Consider the following 27,342-nt stretch of genomic DNA (forward strand, 5'->3'; position numbering starts at 1 on the left):
TACCTATATCGATTGTATCAATTATATCTGTATTTTATAGGTATATCTATATATCTATTAGTCTTATTTTATACCTATATCTATTGTATCTATTATGTCTACAATTTATACCTTCATCTATTATGTCTATATTTTATACCTATATCTATTTTATCTATTATGTCTATGTTTTACCTATATCTATTATATTATGTCTATATTTAAACCTATACCGATTATGTCTATATTTTATACCTATATCTATTATGTCTATATTTTTTAACTATATTATATCTATCATGTCTATATTTTATACCTATTTCTATTATGTCTATATTTTATACCTGTGTCTATTATAACTATTATGTCTATTTTATACCTATATCTATTATATCTATTATGTCAATATTTTATATCTATATCTTTATGTCTATATATATTATATATTTATATACCTTTATTTATATATCTATGTTTTATACCTATATCTTTTATATCTATATTTTATACCTATATCAATTATGTCTATATTTTATACCTGTATCTATTATGTCTATACTTTATACCTATATCTATGTATTATGTCTATATTTACTACCTCTATCAATTATATCTATTATATTTTTTATACCTCTATCTATTATATTTTATACCTATATCTGTTATATTATGTCTATATTTTATACCTATATCTACTATATCTACTATGTCCATATTTTATATCTATTATGTCTATATTTTATACCTCTATTATATCTATTATGTCTATATTTTATACCTATATCTATTTTGTCTATATTTTATACCTGTATCTATTATACGTATTACGTCTATATTTTATTCCTATATCTATTATATGTATTACGTCAATATTTTATACCTATACCTTTTATATCCATTATATCTGTATTTTGTACCTATATCTATTATATCTAGTATATCTATGTTTTATACCCAAATATATTATAGCTATATTAATCACCTATATTTATTATATCTATTGTACTTATATTTTATAACTATATCTATATATCTATATTTTATACCTATATTTTTTCTATTATATCTATATTTTATACCTTTATCTATTATATCTATATTTTATTCGTATCTATTATATCTATTGTCTATTTTTTATACCTATATTTTATACCTATATCTATTATATCTATTATGTCTATATTTTATACCTATGTTTATTTTGTCTATATTTTATACCTATATATATATCTATTATGTCTATATTTTATACCTATGTCTATTATATCTATTGTGTATTTTATACCTATATCTATTATATCTATTATGTCTGTATTTCATACCTATATCTATTATGTCTATATTTTATACTTATATCTATTATGTCTATATTTTATACCTATATTATATCATGTCTATATTTTATCACTATATCTATTATATTATGTCTATATTTTATATCTATAGGTATTATATCTATTATGTCTATATTTTAAAACCTATATAAGTTATATCTATATTTTATACCTGTATTTATTATATCTATATTTCATACCTATATCTATTATATTTATATCTACATTTTATATCTATTATGTCTATATTTTATACCTATATCATGTCTATTATGTATATATTTTATACCTTTATCTATTATATCGATTATGTGTATATTTTATACCTATATCTATTATATATGTCTATATTTTATATCTCTATTATATCTATTATATTGATTACATCTACATTTTATACCTCTATTATATCTATTATATTATGTCTATATTTTATACCTCTATTATGTCTATATTTTTTTTCCTCTATTTTATCTATTATGTCTATTTTATACCTCTATCTATTATACCTATTTTGTTTTTATAACTCTATTATATCTGTGTTTATTTTATACCTATATCTATTATGTCTATTCTGTCTGTATTTTATACCTATGTCTATTCTATCTATTCTATCTTTATTTTATACCTATATCTATTATATCTATTATGTCTACATTTTATGCCTCCATCTATTATATCTATTAAGTTCTATAATTTTATACCTCTATTATAGCTATTATGTCTATATCTATTATATTCCATTATGTCTATATTTAATCTATATGTTATCTGTTATGTCTATATTTATACCTATTATACTATTATGTCTATATTTCATTCTTGCTATATATTTTTATTTTATCCTATTTATATTTTTTATGTCCATATTTCTACCTACTCTATAATGTCATATTCTACTTATCTATTTAATCTGTTATGTCTATAATTTTTATACCTTTATTATAACTATTATTTCTACATCTATTATATATCTATGTGTCTATATTTATAACTCTATTATACTCTACTTTGTTTATATTTTATACCTTTATCTGTTATATCTGTCTATATTTTATACCTATATCGATTATGTCTATATTTTATACCTATATTATGTCTATGTTTTATACCTATATCTATCTTTAATGTCTATATTTTATACCTGTATCTATTATATTATGTCTATATTTTACCTCTAGCAATAGTATCTATTATGTCTCTAATTTATACCTCTATGCATTATATGTATGTCCATATTTTATACCTGTATCTATCAATTATGTCTATATTTTAAAGCTTTATCTATATCTATTATGTCTATATCTATTATATCCTTTACGTCTATATTTTATACCTATATCTACTATATCTATTATGTCTGTATTTTATACCTATTGTCTATATTTTATACCTCTATTATATCTATTGTCTATATTTCATACCTATATCTATTATATCTATTATGTCTGTATCTATTATATCCATTATGTCTATATTTTTTACCTCTATTATATCTTTCTGTATTTTATAGGTATACCTATTATGTCTATATTTTATACTTATATCTATTATGTCTGTATTATCTATATTATTTTTATACCAGGTTCTATATCTATATTTTATACCTATAGCATTATATCTATATTTATACCTCTTGTTATCTATATATTTTATACTTATACTATTTTATCTATATTTGATACCTATTCGGATATGTCCTATATTTGATACCTATATCTAAACGTATCTATTATGTCTATTTATATATCTATCATATCATATTTCCCCTATTTTTTATAGACCTAATAACTCTATATACTCTATTATGTCTATGTTTATATCTATTATATCTATTATGTCGGGATTTTAATACCTATATCTATCTAATGTCTATATTTATACCTCTATTCTATCTTTATGTCTATTTTCAGCCTGTATCATTACTCTATTATGTCTCTATTTTATACCTATACCTGTCTATATTTTATACCTATATCTATTTTATTATGCCTATATTTTATACCTATATGTATTATTTTTACCTATATCTATTATATTATGTCTCTATTTTATACCTATATCTATTATATCCATTATGTCTATATTTTATACCTATGTCTATTATGTCTATGTTTTATACCTATTATATTTATATTATATATCTATTATATCTGTATTTTATAACTATATTATATCTATATATTTTAATATACTGATCTATTACTATCACGTCTATATACTTTATACCATAGCTGTTTTCTAATCGTTATGTGTATATTTTATACCTAATATCTATATTTTCTTAACACCATATCTATATATTTTATACCTATGTCTATTATCTATTATATCTGTATTTTGTTCCTGTATTGTATTTTTATACCTGTATTATGTCTTCATTTAATACTATATGTATTATATCTGCTATATTTTTTAGTATTATGGTCTCATCATGTTCCCGGCTGGTCTTGAATGCTGGCCTCAGCGATCCTTCCACTCGGCCTCCAAAGCGGCTGGGATGACAGGCGTGAGCCATGGTGCTCAGTCTGATTTGATCATTTTGGTCCCTCTTTCTTTTCTTGGCAGTCTGGTGAAAGACTTGTCTTGTTATTTCAAAACCCACTTTTGGTTCTGTACTATCTCTTTTGTTTTCCATTCTCTGTATTTTTACTTCCATTTCCACTCTCACGTTTATTATTTCTCTCTTTTATTCATTTGGTTTTAGTTCATTTTCTAGTTTCTCAAGGTGGAAGGTTAGGTTTTTGATTTGAGATTTTTCTTCTTTGAAGTAACATTTACAGTATAAATTTCCCTTTCAGCACTGCCTTAGCTGCATCTTGGAGTTTTTGATATGCTGTGCTATTTTTTTTTTTTTTTTAAGGTTTTGCTCATTGCCCAGGCTGGGGTGCAGTGGTGCAATCTTGGCTCACTGCACTTCTACCCAGGTTCAACCCATTCTCATGCCTCAGCCGCGAGTAGCTGGATTACAGATGTGCCCCACCACACCGGCTAATTTTTGTATTTTTTATAGAGACGAGGTTTCACCATTTTCCCAGGCTGATCTCAAACTCCTGGACTCAAGACATCCTCCCGCCTCGGCCTCCCATCTGGCCCCGGCTGCCGGTGTGCATTTGTTCATTCTTCTCAAATAGTTTTCAGTTTCCCTGATGGTCTCTTCTTTTGACTCACTGGTTGTTTAGGATGTGTAATTTCCACATATTTTTGAATTTCCCACGTTTTCTCCACTGTTGCTTCCAGTTTCATGCCAGTACGCTGAAGAACACCTCTGCTTGGTCTCAGTCCTTCTCCATTCACTGAGCTCGTTTTGTGGCCGGCACATGTTCTGTCATGGGAATGTCCCATAGGGGCTCGAGGGGACTGTGCTGTTGTTGGGTGGCGTGTGTGACACATGTCCATTGGCTACCTGGTTTCGGTGTATCTTCGGAATGTTTCTGACACTAGAAAATCAGAACTTTCCACTGTTCCCAGCACCTGTTTGGGAGAGGCCAGTGAGCCTTGGTTTGGAGTCTGGTTGCAGAAAGAAGCATGTGTGGGAACACCAGGGCTGGTTTTAACCCCATTCCCCCAACATGATGCCATGTGTGGCAGAATGACGCTTGGCTTTGCTCTCTCCGGGGTTCCATCTGCGACAGGGGCTACTTGTGCCCCTGGCATCCTCAGGCTGCTGAAGGCGGCCCTGGTCCTGGCCAGAGGGACTTTTGAAGCAGAAATAGATGGCCGGTGCGGGCCGCGCCTGGCCAGGACCCGGCCCTGGGAGTTGTCAAGAAGGCCGGCCTCTACCATGACATCTGCACCAAGCTGTGCCCATGTCCGGTGTGTCGGCGTCGCCCTTGACAGGTACATGGCCTGTCTGAGCTCAGGTCCCGCCTATGGGGCCCAGGTTCACAGGTGTGAAAGAACAGCACAGCACAGGGGCCTCCGAGCCCAGCCAGCCTCGCTTCGATGTGGGACCTGACTCTTCCAGTTTTGTCTTCTGCCCAGCCAGCTGCGGACCGTCCAGGGCTGGCTACTTCTACAGCGTCGTCATGCCCACGGGCCCAGTTTGTCATCTACCACGAGTCCAGCTCTCCTGGCCCAAGGTGCCGACAAGGTGCTGGAGAGGGCGGCTCTGGAGACCATCAGTCAGCTCTACCTGTCCTCTGGGCACGAGGGTAGGCGTGGCTTTGCTGGATGGTGGGGCTGGGAGGGTGCAAGGGGAGCTGGAGGTAAGGGAGGGGGGGGACACACTGGAAGCTGGCCAAGGCTGCTGCTGGCTGTGAGTCCCAGCTTGAGCCTCGCTTTTTGGTCAAAGGTATATCTCACCCCAGCAGAGGCAGTACGTACACTCTGGGGTGCCTCCTACTATGGTGGCTTTTGTCATCTGACCTCTGCCTGCCCCGAGTCTTCACTCCTGGCCTTCATCTGTCCCTTAAATGTGACCACAAGCAGCCACCTGTGTGCTTCTCTCCCACAAAGCGAGCCAATGTGTACCTGCTTCCCTGGGGCAGGTTTCAAGGTCTCACTCCCATATGTGGCCCACTCGCTTCCCGCATCATCCTGACCTGGTGGGGGTAACCATGGCCCTGGCCACCCCACACACTCCGGTGACTTGCTGCAGTCACAGCCCCTCAGTGTCGACTTACTGAGAGAGCGGGAAGGAGTCAGATTCCATGGGGCCGGGAGACTGGCTCCAGTCTTGGCCTCAGTTCACAGAAGGAAAGTCAGTGTCGAGCCATCTTCTCAAAGTGTAGTCCCTAGAGAGCAGAGCAGCATCATTCACTAGGAGTTGTGGCAAGTGGGAGTTCTGGGCCTCCCCCGCCTGTGGAGCCGAAGCTGTGGGGGCAGGGCCAGCCTCTATACAGACAGGCCTCCAAGTGACTGTGATGCCTGCACACTTGGACCACGGCCTAGATAGTCCTCTGAACACTAACGCTCCTGGTGCATCTGGAGAAGACCAGGCCATGTCTGGGAGGCAGGGGAGATGGACTAGCACACTCCTCCTGCCACAGGGCAGCATGATGCTGATTCCCCAGAGGAGGTCCTTCATCTTTTCCATGCCTGTGTGTTCACCCTGGCCCTCCCAGCAGCCTGGGAAGGGAGAACACTGCACACACAAGAGGGCCTTGGGGCCCCAGTACACAGTAGGTGTGCAGCGTGTGGGGAATGCATTGAATGCAGGCTCCAAGGCACTCGCCCTGACAAAGGGGAGGACATCGGAACATAAACCCTAGGTGGGTGTAAAAGACTATCCACAACATTCCTGATACTTTTTAAATACCTGTTGAATTAAAGGGGAGGATTCACTATTTTTTCGTTTTGCTGTCTGCACTGATATTTTGTTTTTTTTTTTTTATTTTTTTATGTTGGGTGTGCCACAACAGAGATTTGAAGCAAGTCTCAAGGCCCTGGGAAGACTTCAGGACCACCGCGTCAGTCAAGTCTGAAGGGCGGCAGGGATTTGGGGGCTACCCTAACCCCCTCCATCATGGAACGGAACACCAAGGGCCAGAGGTCAGCCATCACTCAGTAGGTCGCAAGACTCGGCAACACCCAGCACCCTGGCCCTGTGCCTCTCCTTTCACGTTGTGTCTCTGCTCAAAGCTGCTCTTCCTGGGTCAATCACGGGGTGATCTCATGGGGCGCGGTGCCTTGGTTCTTGGCAGAATGGTGTTCTGGCTGTGGTCAGTGTGGGCCCTCAGGACTTCCATGGTTTTTTGGCTCCATCATATTGGGGGCAAGTGGTGTATGTTTTGTTTTGGATGCTATGATCCGGTGGTAATTTTGGCTTTGCCACTCAATTTTTAAATACCTGTTTCTAGGTGCAGGGACCCTCTTTGGAAGGCGCCATGTTTCTTCTCTAGGTTTCTCGGGGGCGCCTATCATAAGCCCGCGTGTTTCTCTCTAGGCGCTGGGAACCCTATCATAAGCTGTGGTGTTCCCCTCCTAGGCGCTGGGAAAAACCCTAACGTAAGCCTGTGGTGTTTCTCCGTAGGCCGCTTGGGACCCATCATAAGCCCGGTGTTCTCCTGGCCGCTGGGACCCTAACGTTAAGCTGTGTGTTCTCCTAGTACGGCTGGGACCTACAATAAGCGCGGTGTTTTCCTCCTAGGCGCTGGAGACCCTATCCGTAAACTGTCATGTGAGGGATCCTCGGAGTGCTGCTTTTATGAGGAATCCGATGCCCTGACCTGAGGTGGAACATGTTTACATTCCCCCACCCCCCGCCCCCAGAAAAATTGCTTCCATTTGAAACCCATCCCCTGGGTGCCAAAAAGGCTGGTGGACAGCTGCCTAAAGGTGGCTAAGATGTCATGTAAGATTTTTGGACTCGGGCCTCAGTTGAAGAGGATTAGATTTTGAAAGGCGGGGGATTGAAGGGCTTCTAAGGCCAAGGTTTGCATCTCCCATTGGGGCCTGGGCAAACCGGGGGTAGAACTGACCATGAAGCCTGACAACCTAGTCAGGCTGGCTCACCTGCCGTGTGTCCTGGGTGTGTGCAGCCTTCCTGTTTATATTCAATTGTGGCCTGTGTGGTGGTGTGGATTGCATCCAAGCCTCAGATAGTGGAACCACCCCAGACTTCAAGGCTGTGACCTTATTTGAACTTTAACAAAAGACATGAAAATCATTTAGTAGAAATCTAAATCTTCCAGTACCTGTATCCTTTCCTTTTTCCCAGACAGAGGCTTTTCAGTATTGCACACTTAAAAAATTTCTTCAACAATTAACTTGTAAAGGAAAACCTCTAATCACTTTGGATGAGCACCCTTGACAAGCTTTAATATGTGAGGTTTAATATTCCACTTGACTTTTGTATTCCTAGAAAACCGTTCTTGTTTTGCAGAAGACTTTGTATTGTTGGCAACAGTGGCCACTGTTTCGGTGACCATCATAATCTGCGTACGCATTTAGAAAAAGTTGGATGTGGATGATTAACGTTCAGACACAAAACACTTGGGCTGTTTGAATTTGGTTTTGATTTTTTTGTTTTCTTCCTCGCCCCCGCCCCCCCCCCGCCCCTAATTCAAACAAAGGGAAACAAGCAGACTCAGTAAAGTACCCCCCCGAAAGTGTCTAAGTGGCTGGTCTGGGGGATCCTACTATGGTGTTGGATTGTGTTTTTTGCCAGACAGAGCTCCTCGAATAGCTGACCCTAAAGGGCTCTGGCATTGCCTCTCACCCTGGGACATTCATCTGTCTCATCCAGAAACTGAAGAATCTGCCAGAGCATCTGTGAGTCAATTCAGTCCAGAACTCGATTAAATAAGAGCGCTTTGTGTCTCAAAGGCCAAACATGAGGACCCATTTTTAATTTTTAAGGAGCGCTTCGTCGTGAGTCAGTCCTGATGTGGTACTGCATTAGGAAACCTGAAATTCCACGTCAGGCCCCAGAGCTCTGAGGGAAAGTGGTTGTGCCCTTCCCACTGTTTCTTGCTTGAAAAACATTCACTTAGGTAGAACTGGAAGCCCTTTCCGCAGTGTTAATACTCCTTGACCCGTTTCTGGGTCTCGATATTGTGTACTGTATAAATGTACATGTTTTTTATGTGGTGTACGCATACTACGTGTATTTCCACTGTGCATGTATTTACAATGTATAGTATGTGCACTTCATAGTGTCCTATACACGTGCATGCTGTAGGCATGTGTGTATGGGCACTATGGTTATAAGCAACACTACTTGAACACCTATCTGTTCTGCATGTGTACATCACATGCATGTATTTAATTGCCATATACGTACCTGTGTACGTACATCGTGTGGATATGTGCACATTATTTCTGCAGAGTATACATATCATATGTGCACACAAGCATGTGTGTACATATGCACACTGAATAAACTTCTGGATAGGTACACACTAATACATATACATGCATGCATATGTATGTACACTATTGCATATGTGTATATGCTTTATACTTTAGTGTACTGATGTACATTGTATACATGTGCCTATGTGTCACTGCGCATGTATATGCATGCTTGTAGTGCCCTACCTACATTTATAAGAATATATGCTATATGCCCTGATATACATATAGCAAATAGCATACCTCCTGTGTAATACGGATGTGCATGTGTATGCATATGCATGTACATACAAGTTTAATAGTATACCTGTGTACACTGTAATGTTTTAGATGAGTGTACCTCTATGCAATTGCATGCATGTTAGCGTACCTATGTACATTTGCTTATATGATGTTGTGTATGCTCTATGCTTTGTTCACACGTAGCACACTTGTTTGTACGCTAGTATATTATTTTGGATGTGTGTACACTCTATATATATACACCACATGGATCTGGATGTGTGTGTACTCTGTACGCACGTAGTTGCACTTATGTACACTATACATATTCGGATGTGTGTACTCTCTATGCATGTACACGTGTTACAGTGTACCATATACGTACACACCATGTGGATGTAAATGTGTGTGTTCTCTATGGACCAGGAACAGGGCTCCGGCAGGGATCCCAGAACGCACCATCTCGCTGGCACTGAGAGTGTAGGATGAAACAGTTGTTTGTTTGCAACCTAGTTGAAATTTGGCAGGTTACTGTACCCTTTGCAAACGATTTAGAACAGTCACTTCATTGATGTGTGTGTTCCTGAAATCATAACAGCTCTGTGAGGTGTGTCTCATCCTCCAGATGAAGAGGGAACCGAAACACAATGATCGGTCACTTTAAGTGAGGTAGAGCTAACAGAGCAGCTGTCTAGCTTTTCCGTATTATAACTTTGTCAGCAGCTCAATGAGAAATCGCCACTCCATCAGGAAATGTGTCCACTTTCTACTGTTTCTTTTTTCTTCGTGGCGTATTTACTGCCTCGTGTTATTCCCCTCGACGATGTAGCACAAATCCCTCCTAGAGTTGTTGTGAATAGAAACAGTTGATGACAATTGTAGTTCTTCTTTGTTAACATTGAAAACGATTATTAAGTTCATCTTCAGATACTGTTTGGAAGGAGAGAAAGAATGTTTAGAGACAAAAAAGAATAGAGAGGCTTTCAAATCAACAGGAAATAAGGACTTTTTGTGGCAAATATTTCCAATTTGGAATTTGAGAATACTAAATCTCACATCTAAAGATCATAGGTAATTTTGGGGGGGGGGTTTTAAAATTTAGACTTGGTTTTCCATGCCTTTGGGAATTTCAATCCTGATGGAGGATTGCAAGAATAAATCTGATTTTCAGAACAGAAGGACATCCTGTCTCAAAGGTAAATTCCAGGTTCTACCATGAGAAAGAAATTGCTCTGCCAACGTTCTGTAAGGTTCTTCAGTTCTTTCCTCTTCTGGGGTTAAAAACCATCTCTGGGTTATAGTTTCAGCCAAGTTCTCTTATGAGGTTGCCTTAACATTTCGCACAGCTTTTCGAGTCTTCATCATATCGTAGTTAAAAGCAAATACCTTGTACTACTTAGATCTGAGCACCTTGAGGCAGGGCTTGGTTTTATATTTTTAATAAGCAGCAGGGTGATGGCAGGCTGGGGCCCTTCATCCCATCATGCTTCCTCTGAGCTTTTCAGAGTTCCTCACTGCGTGCTGAGATGTGGTGTTGGTTGTTTAGCGTTTAAAATAGGAAGATGAGGCTCTGCGACTTGGACGCTCTTATAACCACCTTCATAGAGAGCTTGGTGACAGCTTAGCATGACAACGCTGCCCACCTGTTTGTGTATACGTTTCTTACGTGCCCCACAGAAAGGGTATTGATTTAAATGTGACTAATTTTCTCGTGTTTCTTTTTTGCCTTTACTTCTAGTTACAGTCCCGATACGTTTTTTTTTTATTATACTTTTTTTCTTCCTTTAAACTCTTGCTAATCGCTGGTTAATTAGTGATAAACTATATTGATGTTTCTCTAAATCTGCGATTTAAATTGGAGGTCATTATTCTTGTACCATGTGTCAGTGCTGTGTCAGGATGGCTCAGTTTTTACGTTGTCAAAGGATTAACTATAGCGGATGCAGCCTATTGGCTACTTTGCTCATTTATGAAATACGGCACTTTATTTTTTGTTATACTCGCCGGTGTGTGCTCAATGTAAACGTATTTGAAGTCGTGTTAGAAGGATATACAAGATTGTAATGAGAAAACAACACTTGATCAAGTACCAGCTAATGACTTTATGTTTGAAGTATATGGAACACGGACCTTGCAATCAGTTTTCATCTTGACTTTTTATTTTTTACTAGAATATTGGTCTGTCACCCAGGCTGGAAGGGTGGAGCACAGTAGTGTCATTCCGTTCACTGCAACCTCTATCTCCCAGGTTCAAGCGATCTTATGGCCTCAGCCTCCCTATGTAGCTGGGGTTACAGGGTGTGTGTGCCACCATGTCCGGATAATTATTTTTAGTAGAAGAGGGGTTTTGTGCCATGTTGGCCAGGCTGGTCTCCAACCTTGACCTCAAGTGATCCCCCACCTCAGCTTCCCAAAGTGCTGGGATTACAGGTCTGAACGAACCATCCCCTGGACTGTCTCTGTTCTAAATATTGGTTATCAGTCTCAATGATAGTGCCTGGTTGTATTAAATTGGGTAGAAAGCACAATTGAAATGAATTTGTTTGTGTATGTACTGCTCACTTAGCGTCATGGAGCACTGTGAGGTGGACATTGTTCCTGAAGGAAGGCCGGATGGCAAGTTGGGCTTAGATATGCGACTTGTTGGGCAGTCACTATTGTCCCATGGCGAGATCAGGCCTGTCTGAGCCTGTACCCCCGAACTCTTCTTAACACACGAACGAGCAACTGGTCAAGAGTCGGTGCTCCGAGTGTGATGTGGCCTGTGGTGTTTGCCTCTCAGCCTTGCTTTGGCTCGGGTAACAGGGCAACAGCTCCCTCCCCTCGTGGGCTGCCTGGGAGTCCCAGGAGAACCCACTGATCCCGTTTATAAATGCCAGACATCGAACGTTCTCCTTGTTACCACCAGCACATCTGGAATGGACAGTGCAGTTAGATTCTCGAGCCAGCAAAACCTGTACAGGAGTGTGTGAACTCTGCATTTGCTTCTCCCGGACAAAGGTGAATTCCTGGTCACTACTGGACGGACAGGTGTGGCCTCAGGAGCAGCACGGAGAGGGCACCCGGGTGCAGGAAGAGCATCTGCAAGAGGGTTGTGGGAATGTTGACAACCGCACGTGCGTTCAGCTGTTACCGTGGGGGGTGTGGGGCTGGGTGAGACCAGATTTCTCATTGTTGCCCCTTTCTGAAAAGAACCCTGAATTGACCTTCTCTGTGGCTCCTTGCGCCTCCTTGTCAGGTTGGAGGAGACTGCGCCCCTGGCTCAGGCCCTGCTTGCGGCGAGGGGGAAGCTGCTGTTGCTTGCCCTGCCCTCCCTTGACTCCTCTGTGCTGTTCTTCCTCCGAAGCAGTTCTGCCGAGCAAGCTTGGCCTCGCTCCCTTCTGCTCTTGGATTACAGGTCTGGAAGGTTGTGTTCTTTCCTGGTTTTGATGACGCTGAGCTGTGTTTTTGCAAGGATGACACGTGCCCCTACAGGGAGAAGCCCCTTTGCAACTTTAAACATCTTGACGTTCTCAAGCAGAGCTTGCTTCGAAGTTGACAGACTCCTGTGTTTTTGTTTTGGCAGAAACTGAATTTCAGTCCTAGGACAGCTTCAGACATTGTCCTAGCTCTTTCCTCTCACGCGCTCCCCTCGTGTGTGGCAGACATATAGCCCTGAAGTTGACCAGTCCCCTTCATTTGAAAATCATTAATGTATGCGATCCTCATGAGATTTTACTTTTTATAAACAATCCAAAGACGGGGTTTTGTGACAACCAGTGTTTTATGTGTATTTTCATTACCACTCCAATAAGCTTTGTCTTCTAAATATCCCTGTTTCAGATGAGCACTGGAATCATGCCCTGGAGTGTTTTGCTTTTTCCGCTTTTATTTTTGGCTGAGGTAAAGTTGAGAACATGGTGATATTAGGTGAGTGAGCCCTTTTAGCTTCTTCTATGTCGTGTTTCTCTTAGGGGCAAAACCAGCAGACTGATAGCATTTTGTGAGCACCGGGCATCTCCCAGCCTTTCCTGGGTCTTCCCTCCACTGTCTCTGGACAGAGCAGTCAACTCGTGGAAGGTGAACCTGAGAATCTGTGGGTGGAATTAAGTAAATGTCATACCTCTCTTCTGTGACGAACTGAATCACATTAAGCCCAGTATGTAACAGCAGGTTTTGCACATCCAAAGCATTGAACACCAGGACAGATAACCAGGCTGCGAGCTTCTGGTCCTGCACAAGACCTCCGGTATCACAGCACATTTACAACAATTGGCACATTGAGTGTTTAAAACGTGTGTGTGTGTCCATGTCCTGATTTTCGAGGGCCTGGAAAACACCTCTGTGGTTATAGCAATCTTATCAATGGGAGCTTAAGGTTAGTCTGGGGCAGACTGTGTTTTAAAGAATCAAGGTCTCTCGATTATGTTTCGGTTTTCCCATGAAGAAGAAATGTTAGCTGTTCTTTCCTGGACTGTGGCTATCAAGTGCCCCACCACGGTCACTCACCACGTTACTTCATTTCCGTTTAAACCGGGCTGGGCTGGCCAGAGTACTTGGTAGTCAAGGTCATATGAGGCTGAGGAACTGTCTTCTGCTTCATCGTTCCATATGGAAATAATATGTTCCCAGAGCATACTCTACTTTCTCATTGTGTGTTTTGTAAAATAATGGAATGGTTATTTTAGCTGTGCAGTTTCTCATGCTTGCTTATTTAATTGGGAAAGAATACGGTTTATATTTGCTAAAATCTGTGCTAGGAATTGTGCAAATCTTTGTGAAATGCCCATTTTACTAGCTTAAGTTATAAATCTTGGTATAGAAAAGAAAGCCTATTGATAAGGAAAATTGTCTTGATCGATGCAAAGCTTTAGGCTTATTGGCATTTAGTCAGTAAAATGCATCAGAATGTGGTTAAACTTGAGAAAAGCATTGAAGTTTTAAATATTGATGCAGTTTTCTTCAACCTCCCTTGCAAATACTAAATTTGAATAAAAGAAATAAAGTGTTCCATTGAGGAAAGTGGCAGGAGGACTGTTCAGAATGTGTTCCGAATCGCAGTCCGGCCACCTCGTCTGTGATGTGGTGGTGTCCATGGTACCACTTTTACAGAACTTTAAGAATGCTGCTTCTGTGAATAAAATCACTTTTCTTAGCATTTCAGTTTTGATTTGAGAAGTGTAAAACGTGTTAATGTTCTTTCCTTACAGAATTTCTTGTTCTTTTTTTTTTTTTTTTTTTTTAAATGCCTACAAGACGAACCATGAATCACTTAAAAGAAAAGAAAAAAGCGCGGCGTGATGGCTCACCCTGTAATCCAGCGCTTTGGGAGGCCGAGGCGGGGGATTCGTGAGCCTGGGAGTTGAGACCCAGGGAACCAGCCTGGGCAACCTGGTGAAATCCCGTCCTCTACTGAAACACACACAAATTAGCTGGGCGTGATGACTACCACCTGTAGTCCCGGCTCCTCCAAGGCTGAAGAGATCGCTTGAGCTGGGAGGGGACATTGCAGTGAGGGAGATCACGCTTGCTGTCAAGGCTTGTGGACAGAGTTTGGACCTGCCTGAAAAACACAACCAATAATACTATGGGTGACCTGCCGGCTGCTCCGTGTAGAGTAGAATAAATCCAATACTTTTGTCTTTTATTAGCATTGAAATTTCTTAATCATCCCTTTTTTTTCATTACATTGTAGCATATTTCTGCTTAAGTCTGGAACAAGTGGGCTTCTTGGATCAGGTTCTTACTGGATTGCTAAAACTTAGATGATTTTTTCCCCTCCTTGGATGTGAACTTATAGAACTTTGCCTTTTGAGTGTGGTGGCTGCATTTGATAGCGACACCAGGAAGGCCCAAAAATTCACTTACGGGGCTAAATGTACGTGCTTTGTAGTGTTTCCCTCCAGAATGAAAACAGTACCTCTCATTTGGGGGTCGCTGATGCTATTTGCTGAAAACATTTTAAATTTTATTTTAATTTTTTGAGACAGACTCTTGCTCTTCGCCCGAGCTGGAGTGCATGGCACGATTTCGGCTCACTGCAACTCCCACCTCCAGCTTCACGCCATTCTCCTGCCTCAGCCTCCCGAGTACTGGGACTACAGGTGCCCGCTACACACCCTGGCTAATTTTTTATTTTGGTAGAGACGGAGGTTTCACCGTGTTCCAGGGATGGTCTCGATCGCCTGACCTTGTGATCCCCTGCCTCGTCCTCCAAAGTGCTGAATTAGCGGGAGCCGCCGCACCACGCCGAAAACATGTTTCTTTACTGCCTCAGTCCTCAGTTGGGTGTCTGTTTCTTGAGGACATTCAGGGAGCGGGACATCTGGAGTCTTGAAAGGCCGCGCTGCAGAGATGGGAATCTTCCGACTGCTTTTTAGGGAATCTGCCGGCTGTCATTGCCTGGAGAGTGCAGTTTCCCTGGCTGCCCTGGTCTTTGAGGGGAGGGAGACTGAGGTCATTTCCACTTGGACCAACTGTGTTTTAAAACCTGCTTGTGTCATTTTGGATCTTTTAATGAAGGAAAGCCAAATCTGTGACTTCAGATAGGGAAGCATGTTAAAATATATATATATATCATATGTGTACTATATTTATAACTATAGTGTATATATATATGTACGTGTTATATATATATTGCTTATGGAGAAGTTTTGTCCTTGAGACCTGTGATACAGTCATGGGAGAGCAGAATGTTCAGTGTGGTGCTTACAGTGTGCATGCAGATAGCACATTCTTCACAATTTTATGTTAAAAAGTGACAAATAAGAGCAAAATACTTTCCTCATGACAACCTCGGTAAGAAGCTGGCACTACTCTTGTTTTTGGAGGGGATGGAAGGGAATATTGAGAAAGTGTCATCAACATTAGACTCGCCCACTCTGCAAATCCTGCGGCCGGCTGGAGTGAGGACCCTGAGGAAAGATGCACCCTTCTGCCAGAAGGAGTTGATCTTTGTGGCAACTCGGAATGCACGGTTCTTCTCCATATAAGGCAACTGTGAAACGCTGTGGAAGCTGAGAGAAGAGATGTGGTTAGCAAGTATGAGAGTGAGACGTTTGGGGCTTGTTAGCACCTGTCGTCTGTGCAGAAAGCTTTGCTATCTTCACACGTGTGATCCTTAGAACACTGGCGTGTGGAGCCGTGAGGCTGTCGAGGGCCCAGCTCCTGGCGGACTGAGGAGTTCCCTGTACCACCAGGATAACCTAATTGAAGCTTGTCACTCAATCCCAATCCCGGAAGGGGGCTTCTTTCAGAGAGGAAACACCCCTTGAGCCTTGGCAGAATTCAGTGATTTTTCTTATCAATGTTGCTAGATTTCCAGCACCTAGCTGAAAAGCTGGTTCTCCATGCGGTTGAACAGGAGCCCACCCGTTGCCTTCAGCCTAGGAAGATGCTTGCCCTCATACTGGAATTGACTTCAAACCAACTTGAAGCTCTGGCACGCCTGCTCATTTCTTAGTGTTGCCAGGCTACTACATATGGAGGACTGTGCCTTGGGTTTGCTTATTATGACTACACTCGCTTGAATGCTCTGAGATGGGCTCATCGCTGAGTAGACCATTTGAAGAACTGCTCAAGCAAGAGCTGCAGTCATCTTGCCAGATCAATGAATTTTTTCTGAAAAGCCCTTGTTACAGGCTTAAATTATCTGAATCCCTTTCCACCACTGATCTTGTATGATTGGTTTTCTTTTGCAACCCTTGGGTCTGCTGAAGCGTCTCCCACGTGGTAGCATTTCAGCTCTGATGTCATGCATATCGGTATCCTCACTCCTCCATCTGTGAAGAAGTCGCTCAGTTCCCTGCGTGGTGTTCCCGTCCTCTCCCTCATGCGGATGGATTGGGAGTATTTGGTGTGTGACTGCTACCCAGCTCCTTCATCCCGAGACGATCTCCTATCCTCACCACACTCCCCCTGGCACTAAGCCACTCTCTCACTCCTTCCGATCACTCCCCCTGGAGCCACACACCTCCCTCTGGTTAACATCCCTGGACCACTCTCTATTATCCCCATTATCACAGGGGTGTACATCCCCTTGTGATATTGTTCCTTATATCCTGGGATGCAGAAGATAATACTAGTGGTAATATCGCAGGGGTTTTACACACCCACGGTGCTCTTGTTCCGAATAACATGATATGACTCCCAGTATCACGGGGGGGTACATCCTCCTGTGATGTTGTTTCTTATATTCAAGGGGAGAGAATGATATTTCTCCCAATATCGCAGGGGTTGTACACACCTCCCGTGATATTGTTCGTAATATCCCGAAGAGGAGAGCATAATATTACTCTCAATATCTCAGCGGGTGTACACCTCGTTTGTAATATTTTTCATAATATCCAAGATAGGAGAGGATGATAAGACTCCCAATATGGCAAGAAGTGTACAGCCGCCTGTGATACAGTTCCTAGTATCCAGCGGGAAAGAGGCTGAGTTTGAGGAAACACTGGGGACCCTGGAGGGCAGCTTCGGGGACCTGTTCCAGGTGGTGGCTGTGTAAGCCAACCAGACCAGCATTTACTGGAAGCAGAACTGGGAGAACTGTACACAGGTGGTTCCCAAAGCCATGGCCCTGCTCCTGGGGATGCCCGGCCACATCTGCAGCACCGAGGCAGATGGGGAGCTCCTGCAGTGGGTGGTGGGTGGCCAGAGCCTGCAGGCCGAGGCCCGGGCCTGCTTCCTGCTGGCCAGGCACCACGTGCACCTCAAGCAGCCCGAGGAGGCCCTGTCCTTCCTAGAGCGGCTGTTGCTTTTGCACAGGGACTCGGGAGCCCCAGACGCTGCGTGGCTCTCAGACTGCTCCCTGCTCCTGGCTGACATCTACAGCCGCAAGTGCCTGCCCCACCTGGTGCTGAGCTGTGTCAAGGTGGCCTCATTGAGGATACAGGACTCACTGGCCAGCTTGCTGAGGAGCGTGAACCTGGTGCTCCAGAACGCCCTCCAGCTCCACAGCCTCCCCACCCAGACTTCCCACTACCTCAGGCGAGCGCTGGCCTCCCTAACCCCGGGCACAGGCCAGGCTCTGCATGGCCTTCTCCACGCCAGCCTGGCCCAGCCGTACAGCCACCATGGCTACCACGGCCCGGCCATCACCTTCATGACGCAGGCGGTGGAAGCCAGTGCTGTTGCCGGAGTCTGTGCCATCGTGGACACCCTGGTGGCCCTGGCCTGGCTGCACGTGCTTCATGGGCAGAGCCTGGTGGCCTTGAACATCCTGCAGTCTGTCCAGGATGCAGTGGTGGCCAGCGAGGACCAGGAAAGTGTGATTGCCAACATGGTGGCCGTGGCTCTGAAGAGGACGGGCCGGATGAGGCAGGCAGCCGAGGGCTACTACCGCACCCTATGGGTGGTTTGGGACCTGGGCCAGCGGAGGAACCAGACAGTGGTGCTGGCCAACTTCAGAACCCTGTGCCTGCACGCGGGTGCCAGCAGGCTGGCCCAGCACTACCTTCTGGAGGCCGCGCGTCTGTTCTCGAGGCTTCCCTGTTTGGAGTGTGGCCGGGACTTCACCCACGTACTCCTGCAGCTGTGTCACCTCTGCACCCGCTAGGGCCCGGCCCAGCAGGGCAAGGGCTACTGTGAGTGGGCCCTTCTGGTGGCCGTGGAGATGGACCACGTGGAGAGTGAGTGCCCTAGTTCCTCCTGTGCGCCTTCTGGGGCCACTCGGGTCAGGGCGCACCGGGGGTTTGTGATTCGGAAACAAGTGGTGGTTTTTCCACCATCGAAAGTGCTGAGTCATGGCCAGCAGCAGATGTTGGCAAGCGCCCTGGAGACAGGCGGTTCCCATGCAGAGCCAGGCCCTCTGTGCCCTACTGGGGCAGCCAGCTCTTTCCTGTTTGCTCAGGGACCATCCTGCCTTGAGCACAGAAAGTCCTGTGTGCTGGGAATCCCTGGCCATAACCCTGGGATCAAGGCAGGCTCTGCTGAGCTGGGACTTGGGGCCCCTCCATGAGCCAGGCCCTGAACGCCAGTTCTTGTGCCTGTGTTATCTGCTTGGTATCTCGGCAGCCCTGCACACCTGTCATCCCACTTCACAGAGGACACAGGGGCGGGTGATTGCCCAAGGCCACAGAGCAGTTCATGCAAAAGCAGCTCGTGCAGAGTGTGCCAGGCTCCACCCACAAATGGAGCTTGTGGGGTCCTCGGGAAGCAGGTGCTGAGCGTGGGAACGTGAGCTTTAGGCCAGAGAAGCCACAAAAGGGTGAGTGGCGTGATGGCGGGGCAGCACTTGGCCCCAGGTTAGGGAAGCCTCTTTAGTCTGGTACCAGAGGGTTGAGAGGATTTAGGCAAGTAATAGGTGTGGATGAGGGGCTGGTGGGGGGGAGGGGCTGGTGGTGTAGCCTGTGTGAAGGCCCAGGGGTGAGCAAGTGGGGGTGAGTGAGCGGGGATGAGTGGGTTTTGAGCGGGAGTGAGTGGTGGTGAGTGAGCGGGGATGAGTGGGGTGTGAGCGGGGGTGAGTGAGTGGTGGTGAGTGAGTGGGAGTGTGAGCGGGGATAAGTGGGGTGTGAGCGGGGGTGAGTGAGCAGGGCTCATACAGGGAGGTGCAGAGTTGGGAGTGGGTGGGTGGGTGCTGGACGGTGAGAAGCTCTTCTGGAGAGCTAAGCAGGGCCTGGGGCCTCAGGCTGTGGCTTGGCCTTTTCCCCAAGAGCACTGGGGAGCCATGGAGTGCCATCGAACAGTCACTGCACACTGAGCAGTAAACAGACAGTAGGTGGGCAGGGCTGTCCGAAATCTAGGCCGCAGAGAATAGATGAGGAAGTTGAGTCCAGGGAAATGGCTGAGACAAGGGATACTGTTGAGTCCCCTCTGCCTTGCAGCGCTTTGTCATGGCACAGTGAGACCACTCAGAGGTGCCTCCTGTGGACTGGACCAGAGCCCCAGGGGCTGTGGCCAAAACTGCCCATTTCCCAGCACAGGCCTGGCACACAGTCCTGGCCCTAGGAGGGATGAGATTTTGGAAAGGACCGTGTGAAGGGGCCCCGGTCCCACACATCTGCCCAAGGAGGGGTGGGGGGTTCATACCCAGGCTTCTTCCCCAGGGACATTCTCTGACTGGAAGGAGACCCTCCAGGAGCTCAGCGCCCCAGCCTCCACTGCAGCCTCCGGTGGCTCCTGGCACAATAGCCTGTGGCACCTCCTCCAACAAGGCCCTCCCCAGGCTGCTGGGGGATTCAGACTTGGAAATGCAGGCCAGGGAATAGAGATCATGCTTCCCTGTCTCCCTACTCTGCGCTGAACGGTCGAGGAGACCGAGGGTGGGGTTGATACCCCACATGCTTACTTGGGGTCATTTATGAGTCACTTTCGGTAGTTCGTGTCCTTCTAGGAGTTTGGCTGTTGTGTCTAGATGGTCTGATTTGTTGGTGTACAATGGTTTGTAGTGTTTTCATGGAATCCTTTTATTTCTGTCAGGTCAGCAATAATGTTTCCTCTTCCATTTCTGATTTTAGAAACTTGGGTTTGTCATTGTTTATTCATTTATTTTTATTAGAGATGGGGTCTCATCATGTTCCCCCAGGCTGGTCTTGAATGCTGGCCTCAGCGATCCTTCCACCTCGGCCTCACAAAGCGCTGGGATGACAGGCGTGAGCCATGGTGCTCAGTCTCTGATTTGATTCATTTTTGTCCCATCTTTCTTTTCTTGGTCAGTCTGGTGAAAGACTTGTCAATTTTGTTATTATTTTCAAAAAACCCACTTTTGGTTCTGTTGACTATCTCTTTTGTTTTTCCATTCTCTGTATTTTTACTTCCCATTTCCACTCTCACGTTTATTATTTTCTTCCTTTTATTCATTTTGGGTTTAGTTCATTTTCTAGTTTCTCAAGGTGGAAGGTTAGGTTTTTGATTTGAGATTTTTCTTCTTTCTTTGAATGTAAACATTTACAGTTATAAATTTCCCTTTCAGCACTGCCTTAGCTGCATCTTGGAGTTTTTGATATGCTGTGCTATTTTTTTTTTTTTTTTTTTAGGTTTTGCTCCATTGCCCAGGCTGGGGTGCAGTGGTGCAATCTTGGCTCACTGCAACTTCTACCCAGGTTCAAGCCATTCTCATGCCTCAGCTTCCTGAGTAGCTGGGATTACAGATGTGCACCACCACACCTGGCTAATTTTTGTATTTTTTTATAGAGACGAGGTTTCACCATTTTTCCCAGGCTGATCTCAAACTCCTGGACTCAAGCGATCCTCCCGCCTCGGCCTCCCACCATGCTGGCCCGGGCTGTGCATTTGTTCACATTCTTCTCAAATTAGTTTTCAGTTTCCCTGATGGTCTCTTCTTTGACTCACTGGTTGTTTAGGAGTGTGTAATTTCCACATATTTTTGAATTTCCCACGTTTTCTTCACTGTTGCCTTCCAGTTTCGTGCCAGTACAGCTGAAGAACACCTCTGCTTTGGTCTCAGTCCTTCTCCATTCACTGAGGCTCGTTTTGTGGCCTGGCACATGGTCTGTCATTGGGAATGTCCCATAGGCGCTCGAGGGGACTGTGTATTCAGCTGTTGTTGGGTGGCGTGTGTGACACATGTCCATTCGGCCTACCTGGTTTCCGGTGTTAATCTTCGGAATGTTTCTGACACTAGAAAATCAGAAGCTTTCCACTGTTCCCAGCATCGTGGTTTTGGGAGAGGCCAGTGAGCCTATGGTTTTGGAGTCTGGTTGCATGAGAGAAGCATGTGTGGGAACACCAGGGGCTGGCTTTGAACCCCATTCCCCCAACATGATGCCATGTGTGGCAGACATGACGCTTGGCTTTGCTCTCTCAGGGTTCCATCTGCGACAGGGGCTACTTGTGCCCCTGGCCTCATCAGCTCAGGCTGAAGGCGGCCCTGGTCCTCGCCAGAGGGACTTTGTGAAGCAGAAATAGATGGCCCGGTGCAGGGGCCGAGCCTGGTCAGGACCTCGGCCCTGGGAGTTGTCAAGAAGGCCGGCCTCTACCATGAACATCTGCACCAAGCTGTGCCCATGTCACGGTGTGGTCGTTGTCTGCCCTTGTACAGGTACATGGCCTGTCTGAGCTCAGGCTCCCCGCCTATGGGGCCCAGGTTCACAGGGGTGTGAAAGAGACAAGCACAGCACAGGGGCCTCCGAGCCCAGCCAGCCTCGCTTCGATGGTGGGAGGCTGACATCTTCCGTTTTGTCTTCTGCCCAGGCCAGCTGCGGACCGTCCAGTGGCTGGGCTACTTCTACAGCGTCGTCATGCCCAGCGAGGCCCAGTGTGTCATCTACCACGAGTTCCAGCTCTCCTTGGCCCGCAAGGTGACCGACAAGGTGCTGGAGAGGGCAGCTCCTGGAGACCATCAGTCAGCTCTACCTGTCCCTGGGCACCGAGTGGTGAGGGCTGGCTTTGCAGTGGTGGGGGTGTGGAGGGGGACAAGGGGGCTGGGGGGGGCAGGGCAGGGAGGGGCACAGGGAAGCTGGCCCAGGGCCCCATCAGCCCCTTCCCTTTTGATCATTTGGTTCCTTGGCATCAGATTCTTTGAGCTGGTGGGTCTGGGGTCATCCCAGGGCTGCTGCTGGCTCGTGAGTCCCAGCTTGAGCCTCGCTTTTTGGGTCAAAGGTTATCTCAACCCCAGCAGAGGCAGTACGTGCACTCTGGGCTGTTCTTCCTACTATGGTGGCTTTTGTCATCTGACCTCTGCCTGCCCCGAGTCTTCACTCCTGGCCTTCATCTGTCCCCTTAAATGTGACCACAGCAGCCACCTGTGGCTTCTCTCCCACAGAAGACAGAGCCAACTGTGTCACCTGCTTCCCTGGGGCAGGGTTTCAAGGTCTCACGTCCCATATGTGGCCCACTCGGCTTCCCCCGAGCATCTTGACCTGGTGGGGTAACCATGGCCCTGGCCACCCCACCCACAGGGCCTGGTGACATTGCTGCAGTCACAGCCCCTCAAGTGTCAGGCTTACTGAGAGAGCGGGGAAGGAGCTAGATTCCATGGGGGCCCGGGAGACTGGCTCCAGTCTTGGCCTCAGGTTCACAGAAGGAAAATGGGTCAGTGTGCCAGAGCCATGCTTCTCAAAGTGTAGTCCCTGGACCAGCAGAGCAGCATCTATATCATCTAGGAGCTTGTGGCAAGTGGGAGTTCTGGGGCCTGCTCCAAGCCTGTGGAGCCGGAAGCTCTGGGGGCAGGGCCAGCAAGCTATACAGACAGGCCTCCGAGTGACTGTGATGCCTGCACACCTTGAGAACCATCGGCCTAGATAGCCTCTGAACACTAACGGCTCCTGGTGCATCTGGAGAAGACACAGGCCATGTCTGGGAGGCAGGGGAGATGGACTAGCACACTCCTCCTGCCACAGGGCAGCATGATGCTTGATTCCCTCAGAAGGATGTCCTTCATCTTTTCCATGCCATGTGTGTTCACCCTGGCCCTCCCAGCAGCCTGGGAAGGGCAGAACACTGCACACACAAGAGGGCCGTTTGCAGTCCTCACATGCCAGATTCATCTGTCACCAGACCCACGGGAGGAGGCAGACTGGTTCCAGGAGGATGAGAGCCCTTGTTCTGACACCTGTGTCTGATTCCAGGACCTACAGATCCACTCTGGACTACACCAAACGAAGTCTGGGGATTTTCATTGACCTCCAGAAGAAAGAGGAGGCGCATGCCTGGCTGCAAGCAGGGAAGATCTACTACATCCTGCGGCAGAGCAAGCTGGTGAACCTGTACATCCAGGTGAGTGGCAAGGGATGCAGGAGGGCCCCTGTGCTGTTCACTCTCTGTCCATCCATCCATCCGTTCATCCTTCCATCATCTATTTACCTGTCCATCCTTCCATCCATCTATCCATCATCCATCCATCCATCCATCATCCATCCGTCCTTTCATCCATCCATCATTCATCCATCCTTTTATCATCCATCTATTCACCCGTCTATCCATCCATTCACCTGTCCATCCACCCATCCATTCATCCTTCCATCATCTATCTGTTTACCTGTTCATCCTTCCATCCATCCATTCATTATCCATTCATCCATCCATCCATTCTTTCATCATCTTCCCATACACCTGTGGGTCCTTCCATCCATCCATTCACCTGTTCATCTTTCCACCCATCCATCCATCCTTTTATCATCCATCCATTCACCTGTCCATCCATTCACCTGTTCATCCATCCACCCATCCTTCCATCTATCTTTCCATCATCCATCCAACTTTTCATCATTCTATCCATCCATCATCCATCCATCCATCCATCATTCATTCATTCATCTGGTCACCTCTTCTTCCATCCATTCACCTGTTTGTCCATCCATCCATCCATCTTTCCATCATCCATCCATTCAGCTGTTCATCCTTCTATCCATCCAACCATCTTCCATCCATTCATTCATCATCCATCCTCTTATCATCCATCCATTCACCCACCCATCCATCCATCCATTCACCTGTTCATCCATCCCTCCATCCATTCTTCCATCCATTCACCTGTTCATTCTCCCATGCATCCATCATCCATTCATCCTTCCATCATTCATCCACTCACCTCCTCATCCTCTCATCCATCCATCATCCATCCTTTTATCATCCATCCATTCACCTATTCATCCTTCCATCCATCATCCATCCGTTCTTTTATCCATCCATTCAGCCACCATCCATCCACCTGTTCGTCCGTCCATCCACTCATTCATCCATCCTTCCATCATCCATCCACTCACCTCCTATTCATCCATCCATCCATCCATCTGTCCATCTCTCCATCCACCCACTTATCCATCCATCCATCTGTCCATTCATCCATCCATTCACCCGTTCCTCCTTCCATCCTTCTATCCATCATTCATCCATCCCTCCATCCATCATTCATCCATCCACCCACCAATCTACCTATTAATCCATCCCTCCATTCATCTATCTGTCCATTTGTTTATCCATACATTGGTCTATCCACCATCTATCCATCCATATGTACATACATCATCTACCCACCCATACATACAGACATACACACATCATTCCAACCACCCACCCACCCACCCATCCATCCACTCATCCATCCATCCATCCACCCAAACATTCATCTATTCACACACCCATCCATCCATCCATGTGTCTATACATCTGCTCATCCATTCATCCATCCATCCACTCATTCCTAAGCCACTGCTGAGCACCTGTTGTGTGCCTTTTCCCTCCCTCCAACTGGTTCCCTCACATCCTCCCCCAGTGGCCAGCATCTTCTCCCTGAGGGCAGAGGCGTGGCCCCTCACAGTGCCTAGCACCTGCTGGTATACAGCACATGCTCAAATAATGTGACCACTCAGTTAACACACAGAAGAACGTGCTCCAAGCGACACGTGGCACATCTCCTTACAAAATGAACCTATCATAGCAGCTGTTTTCAGAGGCTTTCCCAAACACAGTGTGATCTGGAACAAATTGTGAAGCCCACGAGCCTGGTGAAGCTTTCATTATTGAGCACCTGCTGTATACCTCCTTGAGCTGAGGAGAAGGATCAAGAGCTCATGGCCAAGAGGGGACCAGGTCCACCCACAAACACTGTTGATGTGCAGCCCTGAGCTGCGGCAGGGATGTGGCAACGCAGAAAGGAACCAGGGGATGGGCTCCCAGCAATCTGGGGGCCACAGAGACTGTTTGAGTGTGGGGGGTGGGCTAGGGCTAGCCCTGGTGGTAGAATTCACAGGTGTCGGGCTCCTGGGCTGCAGCTGCTCAGTCACCTCCTGGCACTGGGGTGCATCAGTTCATTGTCCTCATGCCAGTGGTGGGGCAGCCCTAATGCACAGGTCTGAAAAATGCTCAGGTGTACCTGCAGTGTGAGGAAGGAGGCTGGCGAAGGTGGGTGTGGCCACCTCGCCAGGTGTGGGTCTTAAGGGAACTTCTGCTCCTTTCAGGTGGCACAGAATGTGGTCCTGTACACAGGCGACTTCAACCTGGGGCTGGAGCCGTTTGAAGCAGCTGGAGACATCTTCTTCAATGAGGCCTGGGAGCGGGAGAAAGCCATGTCCTTCTACCGGGTGAGCTGGCCTGTGGGCTGATGTGAGTGGGCCTCAGGGGGGCACCTGGAGGGCTGAGGCACAGGTGTGGCAGGGCAGAGGCCTCCCACCTGGAGGCAAGGCCACCCATGCACATGCTTCGTTTCCCAGTGGTCTCACCGGGAATGATATTGACTGTGCCCCTGCCCGGGAAAAAGGCTTGGGCCTGGACATGGCAATGGCTCTACCCTTGCCTAGTTGTCTCACCGGGAATGATATTGACTGTGCCCCTGCCCGGGACAAACGCTCGGGTCTGGACATGACAGTGGCTCTACCCTTGCACCTGATGATCTCAAGCAACCATGAGTAGGAAGTCCTGTCCCCATCTTCCAGATGAGGAAGCTGAGGCTCAGAGAGGCACAGGGACATGTCAAAGGACACACAGCATCTCAGTGGGAGGGCCAGGGCCCAAGTCTGCCTGTACCCCGAAACGGGGATGGCTTCTCCCTTCCTCTGAGCTCACGGTGTGGCTCAGCCCTGGGCACAGATAAATGTGTTTTTAGAGCAGAGAGGAGTGCTGGCTCCCCCCAGTCAGACCCCCGGTGCCCAGGTGGGAGAGGCTGGTCTGAGGCTGCCGGGTGTAGCTAGATGGGCCTCAGGTGACTCTTCAACCCCCAACTTGGATGTCTGAACCGTGCGTTATCCCAGAGCACAGGGCTCTGCAGACGTGCAGGGGTAACTGGGGTGTGGGATGCTCCAAGCACATGTTTGAGCTCTGAGGAAGGCGCTTGTCAAGGTGGGTGCTGCGGAAAACCTGACCCCACCTGCCTGTGTGGTAGGACTGGGCCCTGCCCCTGGCAGTGACTATGGGCAACCGCAAGGCGGAGCCGCAGCTGCAGCTGTGCAACAAGCTGGTGGCACTGCTGGCCATGCTGGAGGAGCCCCAGGAGGGCTTGGAGGTTGCCCACATGGCCCTAGCACTCAGCATCACTCTGGGATAAGTCCCCTGAGTCCCTGCCCTGCCAGGATCCACACTTTGCCAGAGCCCAGCCTCCAGGTCTGTAGGTCAGGAGCTGAAACAGCTGCTGGAT

At 46.1% G+C, this 27,342-nt stretch overlaps 1 pseudogene; it reads left to right on the forward strand.

Moving 5' to 3' along the window:
* Nucleotides 1–4,905: 4,905 nt before the first annotated feature.
* The window catches only part of LOC104671207, a 28,030-nt pseudogene continuing 5,593 nt past the window's right edge, over nt 4,906–27,342 (forward strand).

The sequence above is a fragment of the Rhinopithecus roxellana genome, unplaced genomic scaffold, assembly GCF_007565055.1.
Source record: "Rhinopithecus roxellana isolate Shanxi Qingling unplaced genomic scaffold, ASM756505v1 contig4171, whole genome shotgun sequence".
NCBI lineage: Eukaryota > Metazoa > Chordata > Mammalia > Primates > Cercopithecidae > Rhinopithecus > Rhinopithecus roxellana.